The following is a 21043-nucleotide window of genomic DNA, read 5'->3' as shown; positions in this document are numbered from 1 at the left end:
TGAGGATAGGTGAGAGTATACTGCTCAAGTATGATTAACTCCAACAAGAGAAGAGGGGAATTTGCACTAAAGAGGAGAGAAAGCATGTGAGCTCACAGCACACTCCTAGTTTTCTTAGTTAACAGGCCAGTAGCGTTATGTCTGCACTGGGCCTAATCATTTATAGTGTTTAGAAAGTTGGTCCTGACCATGACAAAACTATAGGGGAGATGTCATTCATCCAATGAGGATCACACGATGGCGTCAAGGCTTGAGACACTGGGGCCCTACATTTTTATGGGAGTGACAGAAGCTTCATAATGGAACTTGAGTGCTGGTTTTGCCAAGAGTTCATATGTTAGGCCTTGCTCAGGGTTATTTCCATCTCATTCTATGGGGCATATTCACCAAATGAAGCAAGATGTGGAAGCAGTGATTTTTATAGCTTGTCTGCATAGGGCTGCTTCATACATTATGGCAGTGGAGCGGTTGCTGCTGAAAAATGCTACTTCTACATGGCCGTGGTTCCATCTGGTCCCCATTTCGTAAGCAAAGGGCTTGTCATGTGAACTGGGAGTTATGTTTTTGGCAGTGACTTTTCATGTACGAAGCTGCTCTGCTACAGGAAGACCAATGATGCAGCAAAAATTGCACCAATGGAAATAAAACACAGTGACTTACTGGATGGAAAAGACACAAAAAATATGCATAAAATAATTTGAGTGTCAAATGAGATTGATTGCACACATATAGGTATGTGTAGCATGAATTGTGCATGCTTCATTTCAAAGCCTTTTGTGTTCTCAAAATTACTTTGTGCTTACTTGAATGTATATGGGAAAATTGTAATCTCCCTCCCCCAACCCACCCACATTAGATGTTTAACCTTTTATTCAGCAAGCTGGGAATTACATCAGTCTTATTTCACCAGTTTTATTTTACTTAATGCACCCATCCTTTCCCATTTACTTCTCATGCTTCTGTGGCTATTGTGCTCAAGTATATTCTTAGAGGGCTTTTTTTATGTGATCTTCAAACTATAGACCTGTTCATTCCTTCAGTACACACATTCACTGACCATATGGAGGAAGGAGTGAAATTGCAGGCACACCCCTGTGTGATTAGAGGCCCCTTTCACACCTTCTGCTGAATACATGGGGGAGGGGCCATATCTCCCCCACTTGTTTACTGAGTGTGCATGTTGAAGGTGTGAACAGGACTATCACAGCACAATATCCCAAGGTCTATTGCTATCAGTTTGCTTGTTCCAAAAAAATTTAGGTTATGAGATGTCTGTTACAACACTGTGGCATATACATAGTTCATAAGCTACTGCTGACAACAATTTGTTATAAACCATTTTAGTCTTGTGATGGTGTGATTTCTTGCCCTAAGTCTTGTGGGTTTTTTCACTGCAACCAAGTAATCTGATGAACGGTATAATGAGCACAAAACATTTCAGTACTGGAACAAAATGTTCTTAAGTGAGAAAATTCATAAACAGCTGCCAGTTTGCATTCAACTTTGGGCAGCTCATCATTTTTTCCCATAATAAAAAAGGTAGATGTCATACATATATATAAACATCTGGAACCTTTAGCCCATTCGGGGTTCCCAGATGCATGTACAGGAGTGTGTTTTAAAGATGTGTGTGTGGGCGCCCACCCTTCCCATGTTTTCTGAAGGCAGCACTAGTATTGCACCAGTGTTTTCCTGTGGCAGTTATGAAGTATGGGCTGCCCTTTCTTGTAAGGCATGTCATCATGGTTCCATAGCTAGGATCAGAGTCAAAATCTAGACCTGCAGCACGCCAGAAAATTGAACACGTACAGCAGACAACTGAGTTATGGTCCTAGCTGTTTTGCTTCTGGTTTTGAAAAGCAAGTTCTCATTTAGCTGCATACATGAAAATGTATTACAAATCGTGACCTTGGGGGGAACGTTTTCTGTTATAAAGTAAAATGAAATACATAAGGAGAACCCTAACTATCCAGTTTGTGACTAAATAGCCTTCAGTACTTTCATTTGTTTTGATACATCAGCTTCTGTATTCTGTCTTTATACTGCTTTCCTATTCCTCCTTCCCCATCCTAAAGGAAAACCTTTGTTACAAGGAGGGGGTATTGGGGCATAATTTTGGAACAATGCATTTCATTCTCTTTCTCAGAGCAGAAGTTTTAGATTTGCTAACGAACCATTTCCTGGAAAGATGAGCTCTGCTACAATTAAGCCAAGAAGTCCCTGTTTTAACCTGCCCGTGTTTTATGAACCCAGCTGTACAATGATGTTTAGCTCCTTCATCTAATAAACTGGTTATTATTTAACTTCTGATGTTTGAGACCTGGCACTGAACTATGAATATTTAAATACCTTGTACTACTATGCCAAATAGGCACAAAGACTTGGCTTCTCTCTAAGTTTGCAATATTTTCACTTTAACTGGAAGAATCTACTTTATAACCATTTGCAGATTATGAATAAAATGCTGTTTTTAGCTGTGGGCCAGCAATCATCTTTGAAAGAAAATTCCTTTTTTTTAAATGGCAAAAATAACAAATATTTGTTCTAGAGTAGTTTGCAATTCTGACTTGAATGTTTGTACCCAACTAGGTATATTGTTCAGTGGCTTCTCCTTCTTAGGGGGTATCAAGAACATATGTACTTGATTGCCTTTCCACATCCCTTCCTCTTCCTACTAAGATATGCCATTTGATTGGTGCATTTTTTGGTACAACAGGAAGTCATGTTCATGGCATACCCTGCGCATGAGAAAGCGGGCGGAAAAGGAAAGCAGTGGCAAAGCTGAAGCCAATGGCCTACGTAAACCCAAGGATATTCTGGGCAACAAAGTCTCTGTTAAAGTGAGTAAGGCCATCGGAAGCTGTGCGCTGCCTCCTGCTTCTCATCCTCACTCCCCCTGCAATATCCTCTATAAGAACAGGGGGCAACATTTGGCTTTTACTTTTGTTTTTTCCTTTTTCCTTTTGGCTTTTTTATTTTTAATTTGTTCTACTTTTTGGTAGTAGTAGCCATTTTGGCTGGATTTTGCATGCAGGATACAACACAGCTTTTTCCCTCCTCACCACTGGCATCCAAAATGTAAGTAGTTTCTGTGTGTGTGTTCGTGTGTGTAGTATTTTACCCCACAAGTTTAATGCAATATCAAACATGTACATTCAGTTAAAGAGGAAACAGAGTTGGCCAAAACCTTCCCTTGAAGGAAGCAAAAAACATGCCAGCCCAAACAAGAGAAGACCTTAAGCATGTTCAACTATTAATACATCAGGAATGATCTGTACCAAATGATCCCATGAGCAGCAATATACTGGTGAGCCATGGCAATTCAGGACAGGCAGCCTCTCAGTATTCAAATGCTTAAGCTATCAAAGTGACCCACCAAAAACATTAGTGGGTCTATTTCATCTTGTCACCCTCCCAAAACTATAATTCCCAGGAAAGCCATGACAGATTTATTTATGTGGTACGGATTTGTGTAGTGACTAAAACTGTTCTTATTGCAGACTATGCTTTCTTGACTCTTTCCTAGGAATTGGGGATGAGGAATAAAAAGTGCATCTTGTTCTTCCTTTTCCATCATGTAAATGATGAAACTGAGGTTGTCATACTTTGGACACATAATGAGAAGACATGATTCACTAGAAAAGACAATAATGCTGGGAAAAAGAGAAGGGAGTAGAAAAAGAGGAAGACCAAACTAGAGATGGATTGATTCAATAAAGGAAGCCACAGACCTGAACTTACAAGATCTGAACAGGGTGGTTCATGACAGATGCTATTGGAGATCACTGATTCATAGGGTTGCCATAAGTCATAATCAGCTTGGAGGCACATTAACACACACACAAATTCATCTATCCTAAGGCCAGATTCAATGCTCTTTCAGCTAGTCTTAGTAAGCATAATGCTTGCTGGTAAGAGAACAGAGGCATAAATCTTGTAGATGGCATGAAATTCCTACTGTTCTCCCCCCCCCACCTCCAAATATGATTTGAAGAAATTTCAGTGTAATTCTGGAGTATAACGTCAGGATTATTTGTGGTGGTGAAGCAGGAGCTTTGCAAGTGTCTAATAGAGTTGTGTATAAATTTTGACACATCTTTATTTTTGAACATTTCCACAAGCAATTAAGGTGGGGGAAATTCCTATGAAATGTTGGCTTTTCCTTCTCCTCCATCTCTGCACCTCTGTTGTTTCACAGATTGACATAACATCTCTGTTTCAAGCAACCACATCAAAGAGAAAAGCTACCAAATGTTCAGTTTGTGTTACAAACTATTTTAAAACTCATTATGAGTTCTACAACGTAGATTTGTGGAACTTCTAAAATCCTGGTCTGGTAAATATGCCCATTTCTCTACAGTGATTGTTTCTAACTTGGGGTTGAAATGCTCAAGGCAAGAATGATGAACTCATTGCCCTTAACTAATATAACAGCATGTGACAAAAAGACCTGCCCAAAACCACCTTGATAAGGCAGCCTGATCTGTGACATCCTGCAGAATTAGATAGGATATATTCATACTTACAAGGCAAGGCTTAGCAATGGCCTGAGTTGTTGCACTCTTGAGTATTGTCAGTTCCTCCTTTTGCTGATCCCTGGGCTACTGTCCATAGCCTGGTACTACTGTCAGGACCAGGACACGGTGTAGAGAGGGACGAGACAAGGGGGGGAGGACACTTAAGGATCCATTGTGAAAGAGCCGTAGCAGAGATTTGATGAAAGCTACCAATTTGCACTTTAGAAGTAGCTATGGTATAAAGTGGTAGTTTATACTATACACCTATTCCTATAGATATGAAGGCCTAGAACTAAACGGGGGGAAACTGTTTCTTCCCCAGGCCTCCACATTTCTAGTTTCACTATTAGGCAGCCTATGTAGATATTGAACTGTGTATGAGAATATCCTGATCTGAATTTCTTAGGCCAGCAACACTAATGTGAAATCTGCCTGGACTGTTCACACTCTGCCTATTCTCTCACTTGGTACTACCTATCAGATAAAAGATAAAAGGCCCTAGCTGCAGTGTGATCAGTTGTTATGGATGACCCTCAAAATATCATGGATGTCTCCTTATGTAAAAATGTAAATTTAATTTTTAGGTCGCCTATCTGGCCGAAGCCACTCTAATTTTTAGGTCGCCTATCTGGCCGAAGCCACTCTAGGCGACGTACATATCAGATTTCAATAAAATACAATAAAATACAATAAATACAATAAAATACAATATAATCAGCAGTAATAAAAATAACAGCATATGCAGTACACAACAACGGGGATTCAGTATGTAATTAGCCCATCCCGGCGGTCCCAAAGGCCTGTCCAAACAGCCAAGTTTTTAAGGCTCGGCGGAAGGTATCCAGGGAAGGGGCATGCCGAAGATCAGATGGGAGGGAATTCCAGAGAGTGGGGGCCGCCACCGAAAAAGCCCTCTCTTGGGCTCTTCTACCACTAACTTCCATCTAGTATTAGGATCTGGCACTTAAGCCTCAATTCTTCAAAGTGTTTGGTCTCTAATGAACTAATGGATTCATTGGGGCTTAGTTGATTAGAATGTTTCATCAGATGAGACAAGCAGCTGGCCACCTGCCTCCATGTTCTCAGGTTCTTCTAGATCCCTACATATGTCATTCAACCAGTATTTGTCAGGGCTACTAATACACTGTCCTTCATTTGTAAGGTTTCTCTCATTTTTCATTCTGATTACGTGATTTGTCACTTTAGAACCTTTATCAAATGGAATGAATCTACATTCTATGACCATGCCATAGAAAATCTTCAGACAAATTATTTGGCTTTATTTGAATGGATGCTGTTTTTGGTATAGCAATGACAATACAAAAGTGCCTTTGTTGAACTGAGGCCAAAATTAAATTAACAATGATGTTGCCGATGCAAAATCTGCATGCCTTCTAATAACAGAGTGCTTTTTGTTCTAATGTGCTTGTGTTTACCAGTTTCTATATAGCAATGCTAACTTCAGTAAGTCTTTTTGGTGCTTCCATCTGCTCACCCTAATTGCTAAAAAGAAGGATGGGGCTTCTATAACTTTTGTAGTTGGGTAGGAGCTGAGGTTCTAGCAGGTGCCGCTTTATTCACCTCTGCATTGCCCAGCTGCACCTGCTAAAATTCTCCCACATAGTTGCTTTATTTATTCCAAACATAAAATTTTATATCATTCTTCAGAGCAGTGGGCAATCAATAAAGTTAAAGATAATGCCACAATAAAGCAAATGGGAAACCCCCTACATTTTTAAGACATACACAAAATTAAAATGGCTGGGTGAGCAAAAATATTTTAGCCTGGTGCGATCAAAACTGCAATTTGGACACTAGGCAAGTCTCTATAGCAAAGACATTCCATAGATGGGGTGCCACTACCCAAAAGGTCCTTTCCTTTAGTATCTCATATTGTGCCTCTGATTAAAGACACCTGAAAAAGGGCCTTGGCAGAAGATCTTAACACATAGGCAGGTTACTTCGGGAAGAGGTGCTCTTTCAGGTATTTGGGTCCCAAGCTGTTTAAGGCTTTAAATTTAAGTACGGGCCCTTTGGGTTGGGTGAACAGATAGCCAGTGAAGTTTTTGAAACTGGTGTAATATATACATATAAACATCTGGTCATACCAGCCAAAACTCTGGCAGCTGTATTCTGAACCTGTAACAACTGAAGCTTCCAAGTTGTCTACAAGTGCAATCAATTTTTGATGCATTGCAGAAATCAAGCTAGGGGGTTACCAGAGCATGGATCTTCTTGATCACACTATTTAAGGTACATGAAGCCTGTTCTCCTTTGCAATCTGAGCAATGTATCAGCAAGGATGGGGGCAAGCCCAAAAATGCAATTAAAAAAGCCAAGAATAGTTTCTACCTTGCAATCTGGCACACTTCAACTCCATATAGGTCTTTATCAGAAAAGTGTTCATTTATAAAAAGAATCCACAGTGTGGTGGCAGGGGCAAAATCTTTAGTAACTGGAAAGTGCCATATATCAATAAAATTATTCATTATAATTCTGTAGTGCATACAAATTCTGATCTTAAATCATATTTCTAATATATCTACAATGTTATTTTTGAAATTTCAAAACAATTTAATATTTCAAAAGACATAATTGCAAGTGAAATAATATTTCTCCTCTACTGTAACATCCCCTATTCGGGACTGGCAATAGGACATGCCATGCATATGAGTTTAGTGGTAGATTGCTTAATATTGCTTCTCAAGATATATTACACAGAACACTGTATTTTCACATTTTTCTTTGCATACTCTTGTTTCTACCTTAAAGTAGTTTCAGATATACTAGTATCAAAATACTGGAGTAGAAAGAGAATTTTAGCTACAAGCTCTTGTGGTGGCATGTTTTTCTAACAATTGTCGAGAGTCAACAGTTCTACAGGTCCACGCTAGGTGTTGTGTAGAATCCACTCAACACAGAGATTCAAGGTTTCTTCTAATCCCTTTCATTCATTGAAGTCTCTTTTGAAATGCAAAGCACATGATTTCAAGCCATGTTATAAATATATATGATTAAATAGAAATATATGGCTTTTTAAGATCTCAAATTACTTGTAATACTTGCTGAGTACAGAAATATTATAATGACAGATATTAAAATAGAGCTTTTACCAGTTTGTGGGTTTTTGGTTTTTTTGGTGGATTCTTTATTTCTGTAAATCCTGACAAAACTGGTTTGTAGATCTCAACACGGGGATAAAAGATCCATCAAAATTGTTCTGCAGTTTGAATGTAAATATTGAGAAGAGTCTATTTTAAGTGCAACACTTATTTTTCTGGGAATACATTACAATAACAGCTGTTTCCATTATATGTGATTAAGTATACCTTGAACATTTTTGCAGTTTCCAGGGTAACTTTCTTTTTCAGTACGAGATAAAAGCCCTTAGCTTGGGGATAATCAATGTGGTATCCTCTAGATGTTGTTGGACTACAACTCTAACCATTGCTTGTGCTGGTTGGAGCTGATGGAGTCCAACAACATCTGGAGGGCACCATGTTGGCTACCCCTATCAGTAGTGTAGTGGTCCCTTCATGATAGCCACAGCCATGCCCTCTTCCATCTTTTTTTTCTAAAATGAGATCCTTGTTAATGCAGGCATCCCTAGGAGCCAAAAAACATAAAGCATGTTAGCTGCTGAGAAGAGTCTTCTTAGTGACTGACTCGCCTCCTTTCATTCTGACTGGCTCCAAATCAGCAAGAAAGGACAAGGTAGCATGTTAGAAGACTCTTCTCAGTGGCTAACCCTCTCTCCTTCCTTAGAATCGTAGAATAGTAGAGTTGGAAGAGGCCTATAAGGCCATCAAGTGCAACCCCTGCTCAGTGCAGGAATCCAAATCAAAGCATTCCCGACAGATGGCTGTCCAGCTGCCTCTTGAATGCCTCCAGTGTTGGAGAGCCCACTACCTCTCTAGGTAATTGATTCCATTGTCGTATTGCTGATTAGCTCATAGGATCAACATAGGGACCCTGCTCCCAAAAAAGTAAGGGGTCTAAGACTCCCTGAGTCCCCAGACGACTATGCCACTGCCTCATCTACTCTACTGCTTAGCCAGTTTTCTGCTTTTAAAGAGTATTATTTTCCTCTTGCTGCTTGGCTGTTTCTCACTATAAAAACATCTACCACCTGGTCCTAGCTAAGCAAACATTATGACAGCTATTACTCTTTTGATCCAGAATTGCATTACTTTTGTTCTTCCATTCCCTTCCATACACATCACCATGGTGTGCATAGGATGATCCACCTTTGTTTACTTGTGTATTAATCCAATAAAGGAATGGAAAAGTCTACTATGGTGGGGTGACCTCCCACATCCACCACTCTGTGGTGTACCTGTGGTGTTACGTTGTTTGCATACTGTCAAATGAGTAATCAACAGCGATAATGCTAATCAGCTAGGACGGGATGCCTGAATTGAATCTGAGCGTGCACACACACCAAATTAGCAGGCAATCAAAATTTTAAGGACTGATTCAGTGAATGGACGAGGGACATCTTTGAATGCAATGGCAAGTGTGCTGCCTTTGGCTGTGTTCTCATGTATTGCTGAATTTGGGCCAAGGAATACAAAAAACAAAAACAAATGCCATTTGGATTCTTAAGGTGGGTGTTTAATTCCAAATTCTGTACTCACAAACTTCAAACTCCATTTATGAGTAAGCTGCTTGAACTCTATGAATCAGGTATGTTTTTCAAAGATTAACATTTGATATGCTGAATGGCCAAATGGCTGAAAGTCTAAAATATTGCAGTCTAAGGAGGCTGGGTCCTCAACTCCAGATTTTTTATTTAAAAGCAAGTTCATCAGGAGGTTTTAGATCTTAGCCCCAGAATTGGATGTTAAAGTTTTGTGAGTTCTCTGGGTGCATAACGTTGCTGTGGATGCTTCAAGGGCCTTGCCATATTGGGGGGCTGGAATAGCAGAGGTAGCTCTTCATACTGCTGCTTTTGTGTTTTTTTCTGAATGATTTCAAGATTGCTGTCCCTTTCTTTTTTTGCCAAAAGTACATTGCTTGCTTCCTAGTGCCTCTCTGTTTGGAAAGCATGTTAGTTACACAATGCTCATTTCTACGTTGCTCTTGCTTGCTCTGCTGTTCCTGTGCCATTTAATCTCTCTCCCAATTGTAACTCTGTTCTCTTTCCTCCATGCTGCCCAAAAGGAGACAAACAGTTCAGAGGAGTCAGAATGTGATGACCTTGATCCCAACACTAGCATGGAGGTAGACCATGACGCTTTCTCCCCTCAACCCCACCCCTCACGACCAATACTACTTTCCCCAGAGAATTAACGTGTCTGTTTTAAATCGAGTCTGTGAAATCTTGTATGTTTAGTGGGATTTGCTGGGTCTGACTACTATTAGGCAGACCGAGGTGACCGTCTCAGCAGATTTTGGAGACTATTAAAGGGCAGCAAATTATCACTAATTTAATTTATTAACATCTTTTAAACTATTTTACATACAAAGTGCTAAATTGGCTTGGGGTTGTCCTGACTAAATTGCAAAAACATTCATTTGTTGAGGATTTTTTATTAAAAAAAAAAAAGGTGGCAGGGGGAGGATAAACATTCGAAAAAGCACCATCTTCCACTCTCTGCTAATTCCTCCTCCTGCACAATTATTAAAAATATATAGTAACATTCTGTTTTATATCCAATGTTCTGCCTTACATCTGATGATGCAACTGGAAGCAGTTGCTTTTTAATTGCCCATGTGGCCTTCAACAGGGAAGTCCTTAGATCTACTTATGCAAAGAAGAGCACAAATTGTCCAGAAACCTCATCCTGCTGTTACAGAGAATATGGACACACCACAACACTCTCAAAACATTCTGTAAAGCAGTCTTCCCCACCCTGTGCCCTCCATATGTTTTGGACTACTGTAGCTCCCATCAGCCCTAGCCAGCACAAGCAATGATGCAAGCTGAACTCCAAAGCACCTAGAGGGCGCAGCTAGAGGGCACCAGGTTGGGAAGGCTGCTATAAAGCAGATACTCTAGGTAGTACTGTATATTCCTTGGTCCAGATCGAAGTCCATACAGAGTTGGGGAAATGCAACTGCACAAAACAAATGAGTAATAAGCACCCAGTTATTACACAAAACCAATAATGTGGAAAGGCATACATTGACAAAACCTCCCTGAGTAAGACTTGCATCCAGGTCTAGCACACTGTGCTCTGATCCATGCAAGCTTTTCAGCAGTAGAACAATCTAACTTCATACGCCATATATACTTGCGCCAAACATTTGTAGGCTGCTATAAACTATGGAAAATCTGGACTGATACACCTCTAAGGTAACGGCTGGAGTGAAATGATCGGCGTTAGGTTCCGAGTGTGAAGTCACCTAATAATTTTTAGCATGTAACAAGTAGACTTGTAAGAACGGTTTTTATAGGCAGGATTTTGCATATCCTGTTCAGTTCTTTCCACGCCAATGTATCTTGGGCAAGCTACAACCTTGATTTTCCATTTTTACCAACATCCATGCTGTTTCCAGCAAACACTACCTGCATTTGTCAAATTATATCCCTTCCCCAAAAAGATTCTGCCAGTCTAAAACCTGGGGAACAGTATACTAAGGAACCACCACTGGCAATCATGTAAACATGCTCTTAATCATTACCTATGAGAAACTGCCATGTATTGACCAATATTAGCAGCTGCCCTCGGTCAGCATATTTGGTACAACTGAAGTGCATCTACCACTAAGACCTGGTCAGTATCAGATTCTGTTTAGTGAAGGGATGGGGAACTTGTGGTTCTTCAGATGTCGGACTCCAACTTCCATCTGCTCAAGCTGGCATGACTGATGGTCAGGGATGATGGGAGTTGTAGTCTGACAGCATCTGAAGAGCCATAGGTTCCCAATCCCTGGTTTAGTGTGTATTTATTTATTGCATTTATATTCCACCTTTTTTCCAAGGAGCTCAAGGTGATTATATATGGGTTTCCCTTCCCCATTTTATCCTCCAAACAACCCTGTGATGTAGGTTAGGTTGAGAGGCAGTGACTGGCCCAAGGTCACCTAGCGAGTTTCATGGCTGAGCTGGGATTCAAACCCTGGTCTCCCAGGTCCCAGTCCAACACTCTAACCACTACACCACACTGGCTGGCTGTGTACTAAAGATATATGTATATACTTCTTGAAACTAATGAAACTAGCCTCACAGATTTTATCTGTAAGGCAAATATGAAACAACAGGGCAGTGAATTCCTACCTCCCAACTTCCTTATTGTATTTGCTGTTAGCCAAACATTGCTGTGCTGATACCACTGTACTTGCTTTGCCTTTGTAATTATAGTTTATTTTCAAATCCTTCTAATAGAATATCCATTGTTGACCTTGCTGCTTTGTTTACATGAATGCGAAATCTATGGAGAAAGGAAAAGGAAGCCTAGAAGAAGATGAGATGCAGGGGGGGAAATTACCAGAGGGTCAGGGCAAGGTCTACAAGCACTATTCTCTAAAGTGCCAGCAACACTGGCTCTTGTACAAATGTGCATTTTGTGCTTCCCCATATATTTTGTCGTGAAAAATGAGCATGTCCTATTCTGGTGACAGTCATGAAATGTTTGACTCTCTGCAAAGGCCAGCTGTCTGGCCCCAGCAACAGTACCCTGTTGACTTGTAAAATGTTACAATGCTGTTTTGATACTCTCAATAGGTCTGAAATACTCATCAATAAAAAAGGACAAAAGACAAAGATCTGCTTTCAATTTGTATGGCCTGATATATATATCTATATTAGGGTTGCCAGGTCAGAGGCATCCCAAACCCTGATATTTCAGGGGTGGGGCCTAGTGATGTCATTAAGCATGATACATTAAGCATCAATACAGCTGGTATAGCACAGTGGGGAGGAGAGCCTGGCTGGGAGTCCAGGGTCTGTGAGTTCAAATCCCTGTTCGTGTCTCCTGGGTGTCAAGGGCCAGCTAAAGATCACCCCACAGTGAGTGGCTCAGGGGTTATGTGCCCTGCCACCCATGCAGCTGTGGGCAAGCTGCATAGTCCCAAGGGGCCCAATTGCTCCCCAGCTGGCAGTTGCGGGAAAGGAAGGGGCTGGCTTGTGCAACTGTGGCAAGCTGAGCAGGCTCTAGCCAGCCGGGGAGGACTAGCCTCAGAGGGAGGCAATGCTAAACCGCCTCTGAATACCGCTTACCATGAAAACCCTATTCATAGGGTCGCCATAAGTCAGAATCTACTTTAAGGCAGTTCATTTCTATTAAGCATCAACTATAGTTGCTTGGAGCATACCACTCGAACAAAAAACAATTGGAAATTGAGGTAGCAATCTTAGCTAAATGAGGGTGTTTGTAGGTCCAGCTGAAGTGATGAGCTCATTTCTTCTCACTTGCTTGGGGAGCCTGGGTAGGGAACATTTAATCTAGCCTACTTGCTTCTGGCAAGAAGGGTTCAAGTGCCCTCAGGCCAGGCCAGTCACCGGAAGGCCATTGTAGGAAGAAGGGAGTCTAGTGTTATGGAGATGTTAGATGGGAGCACTCAGGAGTAAAGATGGATGCCCCTTAAGACTACAATTGTAAACACACTTACTAAGGAACTAAGCCCCATAGGACTCAACAGGATTTACTTCTGAGTAGATATGGTTAGGACTGTGCTGTTGGTGAGGCTTGACTAGGGATCCTCTGCAACAATATCGATATCAAAATAGGGTTGGCAACCCCCTGCCTGCCTTTTGATGTGGTTGCTCCAAACTGAGCGCATGGAACCACTGTTGTTGCTTCTATGGCTATAAGGAAGTGATGTCAGAGATACAGGAAATTCAAATAGAAAAAGAAAAACAAAAGACAGTGATGAGTCCCTAAATGCAATACCATGCCAACCACAACAAGATTCCTATAAGACAGAAAACTCAGCATCCCACAACCAGTCAGGGTTTCTAACAAAAAAAAACACCTAGCAGCCAGTCAGCCAAGGTCTCAGAAATCCCCATACAGTACAACCTGATCCGAGGCTGCAGTTAGTGCAGGATGCTGCGGCATGATTGCTGACATGAGTGAGACCCTGTCAGTCCATAATACCTCTGCTCTGAAATCTGTACTGGTTATTGATTTGCTACCAGGCCAAGTTCAAGGTGTGCTTTCCATGTTAACAGGTGCCACGTAGTACTTGTTCTCTTGTAAGAAATGGATCCTTTAGCATGGCAGCACCGACACTTTGGAACTCTCTGCCTATTGACATTAGGTAGATGCCTTCATTGTACTCTTTTCAGCATCTGCTAAAAACATTCTTTGTTTAGACAAGCCTACCCAGTCATGAAGAATTATTATGCTTTTTATCTGTTTTTAACTCATTGTTGGTTTTATTATTTTGAATGTTTTTTAAGTACCTGTTTTTAACTGTTTTTGCCAATTTTATTATTTTAATTCCTTCATTAAACGGCTTTGAAGTTTTTTAAAATAAAGTGGTATATAAATGCTGTAACTAAAAGAAATTTCAGCATCACTGTGGCCCTTGGCCCTTTCTTCTTTTAGGAACAAAGGTATCTGCCTTATACCAACTCAGGCCATTTGGTACTATCTCAGTACTGATGACATGGATCAGTATTGGCTCTCCAGGATTCCAGGCAATAGTCTTTTCCAGACACTGAATTTTGGACCTTTGCATGCAAAGCATGTGCCCTACCACTGAGCTACGGCCTTTCTCCTGTTTACAAAAGTATCTTTTTAAATTGTTCTTTTCAATTCATTTCACTAATAAATGCAAGTATGCCTAGGGCACATCTACACCATGCATTTAAAGCACATTCAACATACATTTGAAGCACATGAATCCCACCACAGAATCATAGTAACTATAGTTTGTTAAGGATGGTGGGAACAATAACTGTGAGGGGGAAACTATACTCCCCAGGATTCTTTGGGGAAAGTCATGTCCTTTAAATGTATTGTGTGGATCTGCATTACTTCATAAACTTTGTCTGCATATATATCATTTTAATTAATTTTTAAAATGGAAATCTTCTACAGAATTTACTGGGTGACCATCTCTCAGCCTAATCTGCCCCTTAGGGTGAAAACAACAGAGAGGGACCATGATCACCTTAAGCAAAGGGGACACTTAAAATATAAAGGAAATAATAATGTACAACCATAGTGTAAAATCAGATACATATCGAGACATAGTATGAAGAAATATATAAATAAGCATGAATTTCAAAGGTGTTTATTATTTACATAACCTGTATAAGATATAGTGCAATCTTTTGCATGTTTACTCAGAAGAAAGTCCCAATGTATTTGATGGGCTTACTCAAACAGAAACATGCACAGGACCACAACCTCAAATGATAAGGAACGTCACTCACCCAACCCAAAATTCAGAATCATGCCACTTTCAGCTGTTTTGCAACTGTTTTATACTTTTTTCATGCTTCCTGGACTTTAAATGGATTAATTTGTTGTTGTGAACTGCCTTAGTTTCCAACCCTACATCACAGAGTTGTTGGAAAGATTCCATACACACACACACTGGAGATATAAAAATACATACATCCTATATAATAGTTTATTGTCAAAAGCAGTTGGTCATTGCAGAACATTCTTTTTTTAAAAAATCAGTATTAGTTTCTTACAAAATAAAAGCAGTGAACCTAAGTAAGCCCTGCCTAGTTGTTTACAAAAAAAAAAAGGATTGAGGGGGGAGAGAAAGATTTACAACGCAGTCCTTTGCTATGTTCACAGCACAATCCTATTGAATTCAATGGAGTTTACTGAGAGGTATGTGGAATTAGGAATTGCAGCTTTCCTCCCAGAAAAGTGAGTATAGGATTAAAGCTTCATATTAGGAAAGTTTTCGCAAAAGGCTCTGAAAATTAGACGAATAAACTGCCCTCTTCAACAGCCCTGAGAGCCAGTGTGGCATAGTGGTTAAAGTGTTTGACTACGACCTGGGAGACCAGGGTTCGAATCCTCACACAGCCATGAAGCTCACTGGATGACCAGTCACTGCCTCTCAGCCTCAGAGGAAGGCAATGGTAAACCACCTCTGAATACAACTTACCATGACCACCCTGTTCAGAGGGTCACCATAAGTCGGAATCGACTTGAAGGCAGTCCATGTCCATTTCTTCAACAGCCCAGAGCAATTTATGCTTGTTTGACTCCTTATAATTAGAAAAATATAACACATTGTAATTGCATCATATGCTGCAGCATGTACACTTTTTCAATTTTATGTTCAAATATTATTTGAAAGATAAAATGTACAATATGCTATTTTTGCAAGTAATGAAAAAACTGCATGTACAGTTTTATTGCAATCATAATTGAAATTGTTTACTGTGTGTGCATACTTACCAAGATCCAGCTGTGATCTTCAGTTCTCAATTTCCTTGTAGAAAGGTAATCTTGCTACTGATGAAAGTTATACACTCACTCAACTTCTGATGTGCAGACAAGCAGGAAAAGGAAACTGTTTTCAGGATTTGCAATGGCTTCTAGCTTTACCTGGAGGTCAGCAAATCTATTTCTATCACAACCCTGGCTTCACTTATTGGCTAAAAACCTGAAAGGGCAGGGATTAGAGCAACCAATACTCTACAGAAGTTGTGGAGAGAGGGCAGCTGACACTTTGGTGTATATCTCTTGAACCAGACCACCTAGAATCTTAATTAAGCTTAAAAAACCCTAAACTTAAAAGAAACTTTAGAAAATGAAAGCTAAGAGTCTAGAGATTGTGGTGACTCACCCAGAGAGGACCTCCAAAAAAGAGTCTCTGGGCAAAAAGAGGACACCTGGCAACCTTACCCTGTATGCAAATTTAGAAACAGTTACACTAATTTAAATAGACATACGATGCATCTTACCATAGTGGGGAACACTTTGACTAGGTGATCTGTATGCCTGCTCAGTCTGCTGATCCAGCAGGCTCTTCTTACGTTCTTAATCAGTTGAACTGTCTCGGTCTTTTTTGAGAGATCCTCAGGAATACCAGACTCAAAAGCTTGACTTTGCCTATACCTACAATCCTCTTTCACCTGTGGTCTGTCCCTGTGTTCTGATCCTTCATGAACTGAACTGCTTTGATAATGACAGTGAGCTTCTGAGCTTGGCTTTGATGCTGCATTAGGTATCTCAGTTTTAGATTCCACCTGAAAAACAAATTTACCCATACCAGCTTAGGGAAGGGCAGAGCGAAAATACTATCAGGTGTATTTGTTAACTCCTCCTTGAGCATCCCTCCTTCTAATTTTGTTCCTGGCCTTTAGATTTTCCTTCCTGTTGGACAATCAAGGGAAAGCTTTTTAATTGGCTGCTGTATAAAGGACTAAGCAATTGGAAACTAATTGTGGAAAGCAATTGGATTTTTTTTTACTGGTTGCTGGGTTGATTTTTCTGTCCACAAACATTGAAAAAGCCTCACGCTGAACTGCACATATTGGAAAAATCAGAAATTAGGCCTGAGTTACAGTCTAGGTGGCCGGCCAACTAGCTAGCTACCTAACTGTAGTGTACACTGCAATATTTCTACTCCTCTAGGGCTGTTTTCATCTTTTGTCATCAAATACTCAAGAAAAAGAAGAAAAAATAGCTTTGAAAGATTAAAGGGTAGCTATTTTTAGCACCCAATCCTGCTCTACTCGTTATAACTGCAGAATAAACAATCTCTTACTACTTATTACTACTACTTACAATATTAAATAGGTTTTTAATGATCAGTTGACTGAAATGCATTATGGTGTATACTGGATGGATGGATGGATGGAAGGAAGGAAGGAATGAACGAACGAACGAACGAACCCTGTGAGGTAGATCAGGCTGAGAGAGATTGACCGGCCAAAGGTCACTCAATGACCTTAATGGCTGAGTGGGCATTTGAACCCTGGTCTTCCAGGGATGCACAATTTGTGGCCCTTAGCTTAATTTCATGTAGCCTCCAGCAAGCAATCAGCTGAGACCTCTGCAAGATCAATCGGTCCTTCACCTCACAGCCCCACTGGATGGGGGGGGGAGAGAGAGAAAGGGGTGACTTTTGCCCACTTGTCACCAGCAAGGCACCCCTGACCAAATTACCCTCAAGAGACAAAACATTGCCCACCTGGGCAGACACTCTAACCACACTGGCTCTTCAGATTACCAGAAACTGGGGACACAGAACAGTCCTTCATGCCCTGTTTCTTATCTAGAGGTTGGCTGCTTTTGGAAACAGTATACTGAACTGTATGGTTGTTCAACCAGCAGGGCAATCATTATGTGTCTTAGGATGGTCCTTTGCCATTTCCTTCCAATCATGTTGATAACAGGGAACAGTGGAAGTTGTGCATTAGACAAGGACTTGGAGTTAGGGGAGCTGACACGTTTGGTTCCATAAATCCTTTCTATTGTCCTGCAAGTGGACTGACATGCCTTGCACATCTAGACTCTGGAAAATGGCACCCCAGTATCTCAAATTGGAACTTTTCGGATGTGTCTCGAGTTCCTCAGCAACCTTTGTCAAGTCACTTATACTTTGCTGAGAATTCCTCATCTAATTGTCCAGTTAAAAAAGACTTCTCTATTTCTTTTATATGTGTTTTTTTTCCAGATCATCAACCCAAACTTCATCCAGGAAGGTGAGTTAAAGATAGAAATATGCCAGGTTGTTTCCATGATCTAGAAAACCAAACATAGGCTTTAATTATATCTTTGCCAAAACAAGTCCTAGAACATCTTATCTACGTAATCAGCCAGGAAAGTAAGTCATGCATGACACCAAACATGTATCATCCACAGTGCCAAAGAATCTATTGTGTAGTGAAATAGTCATTTTGCACCCACATTCAAATCTTGTCTGATAAAACGTGTGGGGATATGTGTGTGAAATCAGATATTTATTACTCACCAATCATATTTCAGTATTATGTTACTTGGATAAATTCTGCTCACAAAAAATGAACACTACTATAGACTTGATTTGAATTTGATTCATTTGCTTTCCTTCCGAATTTGGTTCATTCAAATTTTTGTTTATTTTTAATATGCGAAATATTATTTTCATTATTCTAAGCCAGGGGTTTTCATCAGCCTGTATTCTGGAGACTCCTTTGTTGTTGTTGTTCTGGGAGGCACCATGTTAGTTACCCCTGTTCTAGAATTGGTCTCAGCATTCTTGGCAATGCATTGCAGTTCCATGGAAGAAGTGTGATGTAGGATTTCCTCGAGAAACATGTTGGCATGAGTTTTCTCATGGTAGAAGAGAATACCGGAAGGGTATGGAGAATTTCTAAGTAACATTTGTGTGTGCAAATGCTGAGATTTTCAGGTTCCCAAATTCTATGTGAGGACAGATGTTGATTTTATTGTTTGATGGCTGGTTTTACAGAAGGTATTGGATAATGTTTTTATCTCTCCCATTTATAAATGACATTTGGTACAACAAAGGCATCACTGTGGCACATTTTGTACCTTCAACGTCCTGCAGTCAGCTTTTATGTTTTTGGTGAATGTGATGTCTCTCTCTGTGTGGCCTTTGCTGCAGTTGCTCCAGAGTTTCTTGTACCTTTAGTGGACATCACCTGCTTGCTTGGTGACACAGTCATATTACAGTGCAAAGTCTGTGGACGGCCAAAGCCAACCATAACCTGGAAAGGACCAGATCAAAATATTCTTGACAACGACAACAGCACAGCTGCATATACAGTTTCCTCCTGGTACGTTCGTCTTTTTCCTTCTGCATTGTGATGGTATAAAAGCAGTAGTTACACAAAATGTGGCTGCATCAAAAACTATTGCATTTTTATTTTATTTTTTATTGAATTTATAAAGAACAAATACAATTAGGGGTTTGCATCAAAAATATTTCTTTTCACTATCACATTACAGAGCCACTCCTCTAGTATTAACAGTTGAACAAGGTCAACAGAGGAGCAGAATTTTTATAAATCATAATATACTGGTACAGGCAAAAAACTTTGCAGATAATTTGCAGTAGCATAAGTGACACATTATCCCCAAATGGCATAGAAATGTTCCAGGTCTTCAGATCCTTTTGAGACTTTTAAATTGTGTGTTATTTTCTCAGATATTGCTAGATCCCAGACATTTATGCCATAAAGACAATTGCAAATTGCATAATGTCTTCCATTTTTGAGCTGTGGAAATTCGATCAGCTGCCAACAGCCACATTAATAATTCCTTTGAATGAATACTTACTGCCTGAGTAAATTATTCATTCCAACATGTTTAGCATTGATAACTGCGGAGCTATTTGAATAACTTAATAAGCTTAGCTATTGAATTCAGCTACTGAGCCTATGTGTCCAAGTAAGTTAGATGAGCTAGATTTAAGACACTGAAATTGTCTTAAATGGTCTTGCTGTCCAGCACCCCAAGTGAAATAAATAAGCAAACCAGAATATAAGCACAATGTCCAAACTAGTGACTTGGTACTACTTCCTGTGTTATTTTACTTGATTGATCGCATACACCAGTGTTTTAATGTATGTGATTTATACAAAGGAGTTCTCTAGTTTTAAGAGAAGATACTTAGTGGGGCAAGTCTTTCAGGGCTGGATCTCCTGGGCATCTTCTCTTTAAAAAGATCCTGTTAAACGTTGATATCCTGCTCCATAGCTCCAAGAAGCCCTTAAAAGAGCTCTGATATTTTGCTACCTCCAGTGAAGAACAAGATGGTGCCCTACTGCACCACATTTTACGTACAGAAGCCGACCGTGCTGGCACTTGGATCTTACCTCAATACTGATAACAGGACAGTCTTCAGCACACCTGAGGGTGTGTAGTGCAGCCTTGTCTGCTAACACCTTGCTACCGCTCCCCTCTCCCCAGCATCCATTAGAGGAGTGTATAAAATTATGCATGGTGTGGAAAAAAGTGGATAGAAAGAAGTTTGTCTCCCTCTCATACTAGATCCTGGGGACATCCAATGAAAATTCAAGATAGACAAACGGAAGTATTTCTTCACACAGTGCTTTGTTAAACTATAGAATTTGCTACTTGGGAGACCAGGGTTCGAATCCCCACACAGCCATGAAGCTCACTGAGTGACCTTGGGCCAGTCGCTGCATCTCGACCTCAGAGGGAGGCAATAGTAAACCACCTCTGAATACTGCTTACCACGAAAACCCTATTCGTAGGGTCGCCACAAGTCCGGTCGACTTGAAGGCAGTCCATTTCCATTTTTCAGCACAAGATGTAATAAGGTTCACCAACTTGGACAGCTTGAAAAGGGGGGATTACACAAATTCCTACAGGATAAGACTATCACTGTTGGTTGTGAGCTACCTTCCAGTATCAGAGACAGTATGCCTCTGAATACCAGTTGCTAGGGAGCAGAAGTGAGGAGAGTGTGGTTGCTCTCATGTCCTGCTTGTAGGCGTCCCACAGGCATCTGCCTGGTGACTGTGAGAACAGGATGCTGAACTGCATGGGCTTTTGGTCTGATCTGGCAGGGCTCTTCTTGTCATCTTGCCCTCCCCCCCCCAAAAAAAGCAAAGTGGAAACTGGTCTGTTTCCAAAATAGTCAGGCTCAAGGGATAACTTCTTCAGACTGTCCTGCCCAGAGCC

General features: G+C 40.5%; 1 long non-coding RNA gene across 1 annotated transcript; it reads left to right on the top strand.

The window, feature by feature from the left end:
* Window positions 1-2748: 2748 nt before the first annotated feature.
* Window positions 2749-12079, top strand: LOC133375311 (uncharacterized). Its single transcript, XR_009760133.1, has 3 exons — window positions 2749-2840; window positions 9681-9740; window positions 11848-12079. It is a non-coding gene; the product is annotated as an uncharacterized LOC133375311 (long non-coding RNA).
* Window positions 12080-21043: the final 8964 nt, after the last annotated feature.

Source organism: Rhineura floridana, unplaced genomic scaffold (genome assembly GCF_030035675.1).
Source record: "Rhineura floridana isolate rRhiFlo1 unplaced genomic scaffold, rRhiFlo1.hap2 scaffold_65, whole genome shotgun sequence".
Taxonomy (NCBI): domain Eukaryota; kingdom Metazoa; phylum Chordata; class Lepidosauria; order Squamata; family Rhineuridae; genus Rhineura; species Rhineura floridana.
Note: the sequence above shows the minus strand (reverse complement) of the source record. Positions and strands in the feature narration are given on the sequence as shown.